General features: G+C 62.7%; 1 non-coding gene across 1 annotated transcript; it reads right to left on the reverse strand.

Annotated features, from left to right (window-relative positions):
- Nucleotides 1–444: 444 nt before the first annotated feature.
- LOC142793027 (5.8S ribosomal RNA) lies at nucleotides 445–597 on the reverse strand. Its single transcript, XR_012891386.1, has one exon. It is a non-coding gene; the product is annotated as a 5.8S ribosomal RNA (ribosomal RNA).
- Between the last annotated feature and the right edge of the window lie 1,719 nt (nucleotides 598–2,316).

The raw sequence follows: 2,316 nt of genomic DNA on the forward strand, positions 1-2,316 counted from the left end.
GGGACACCCTGCTTACTTCGAGGGCAACAAGCGCAACGCAAGGCTGCGATCTCGCGCACTTTGCGCACGGCTGGAGAAGCTTTGCTGGCCGGCTTTCGCTCCTCGTGTTTACCGTGCGTTAAAGTTGCGCGTCCGTGGCTCTCGCAGCTCTTGCGCGCCCGGTCGCAGAGAGGAGTACGCAACCTCGACCGCACTTTCCCTGCAGGCTTCCTTCCGACTCGAAGTCCTGCGGCGGTCTCAACGAGGTGCCACATCCTCAATGCAGTCGGTCGCCCCCGTTTCGGTTGGGCTCTGGCACGACGGTCGCCACCGTCTCGCCCTTGAGTGGCCGCTGTTGGCGCTCGCTGTGAGGTGTTCAGCGTGCTGTCCGTGTTGCCGACGCGGTCAAAACGAGTCGACGGCTCACGTTCCCTTGTGCGCCGAAGGCTCTCTTGATATGTGATCCGACCCTCAGACAGACGAAGCCAAGGGAAGACCCAAGGCCGCAATGTGCGTTCAAAGAATCAGTGCTCAGTGTGTCCTGCAATTCACACCAAGTCTCGCAGCTGGCTGCGTTCTTCATCGACCCGAGAACCGAGTGATCCACCGCTTAGAGTCGTGAAAAAGTGTTTGTTCAATTCCGTACAGTCAAAACCAAACGTTTCTGGCACTCGGCCAAACAGTGGCCAAGAAGGGCGCTTTTCAGCGCACGCTTGGACTCCAAAACTCTGCCGCGCCTTTTTCGGCTGCCGCAAATCGAGCAAACGGTGTGTTTCGGACGGCGTTTCGCTTTCGCTACTTGCGAGTGCTTTCGTGGTCCACCCCTCTATAAATACTCGGGAGGCGTCGAAGCCGGTTCTCCAAGCCGGACCCGTAGGTATCGTTGTGTGCTCGCTCTCATTGGCCCGCCTAACCAGAAAATGCCTGCGGTACACCCATTTGGATAAGAGTGCACGCAGATGCGGGCCTCGACGGCTACACATTTCCTCGGGCGGCCGCCTCCCGGCCTCCGTGGAGCGCGGGATGCACGGTCCCATCGACAAGCCTCTCCCGTTTTTACCGTGGCGTCGCGGTTCACCACGGCAGGCGGGTCGGTCTCCTCCGCATAAAAAGGGGGACCCCCGCTTTTTGTTCCACGAAATCGCACAAGCTTTTTTCGCATCCACGGTTTGCCACCGCACACCAAAATGCCGATCCGGCTGCCTACTTTAGCCAACAGGTGGAGCCAGGCGCGCCGTACTTGCGCGGCACTTCCCACGTCCACCGAAGTCGGTGCCAAGGACCACTTTCGGCGCCGGAGCCGCGTACGAGCCTACTCGAGGCGGAAGAACGAAGCCAGCAAGGGCCTGGCCGCAAGTGCGTTCAATTGTCGGGACGTCCAAGTCCCTCGTTCTTCCGTGCTTCCTCTTTCGGCAAGTCGTTGCGGCACCTTCCCAAAGCGCGCAGACCCGCTAATCGCGACGAGCGCGACGTGGCCGTGCCGCCTTTCCCTCGGCAGCAAGCAAAACGCCTGGCAACGTCGACGCTCCCCTAACCGCGATCTCGCACCGTGTTTCGTGTGGCGAATTCAAAAGCCGGCCGGCGCTGCTGCAACCATTACGGTCGGTACGCATACGCCGCGGAGGGCGGGACGGTCATCGGAGCGTGCGGTTCCTCCATCGAGTACTGCGCACCTCGGCCGTCGCATCGCCGTGCCATGACCGGCCGCGCGTCAACGCGAACCGGTGCCAGCGAGATCCCTCGCCTGCAAGAACCGACCGGCAGCCTCCGTCACCCGAGGACGCGGAGGCGCTTGCCGCGGACGGCGGGACGGTATGCACTGGTGCACAGCGGACCCGTCACATCGCCAGTTCCTTGACCGACCGCCGACGCTTGTGCCGTTCCTCTCGTACTTGGCAGTCGCCGCGCGATTGTCGGGTCTCGTTCTTGCACGCTCGAACGGTCGGGAGGGCACTCGGCTGGCGTTTCGGGAACGCGCAGCCTCGCCTTCTACCGACGTAACCACGACTCGCCGTTCGCGCTCCGCCGCTCCTGTTTACAGTACTAGGCGGTCCCGCAGCGGTCGGGTCGCGCATTTCGAGCGCTTCGAGCCACGGTGCAGTGGCGGGTCGAAAGCCGACCTATGAGTGCGTTGCGCCGTTTGTACCCGCGTCCGCCACCTGGCCGACCGTCCAAGGTCGCGGTGTTGGCGTCCGCTGGGCGCAACAATTTGTCACGGGGTGCCGCTCCACATTCAGGCAGCCCCGTGGGGAAAAGCCGACCCCGCGTCCAAACGGGGTCAGCGGCAGAAAGTGTCGGGCGCAGACGCAGCTGAGGCGCTCACCCTTCACAATCCGT

This window comes from Rhipicephalus microplus, unplaced genomic scaffold, assembly GCF_043290135.1.
Source record: "Rhipicephalus microplus isolate Deutch F79 unplaced genomic scaffold, USDA_Rmic scaffold_270, whole genome shotgun sequence".
NCBI classification, from domain to species: Eukaryota; Metazoa; Arthropoda; class Arachnida; order Ixodida; family Ixodidae; genus Rhipicephalus; species Rhipicephalus microplus.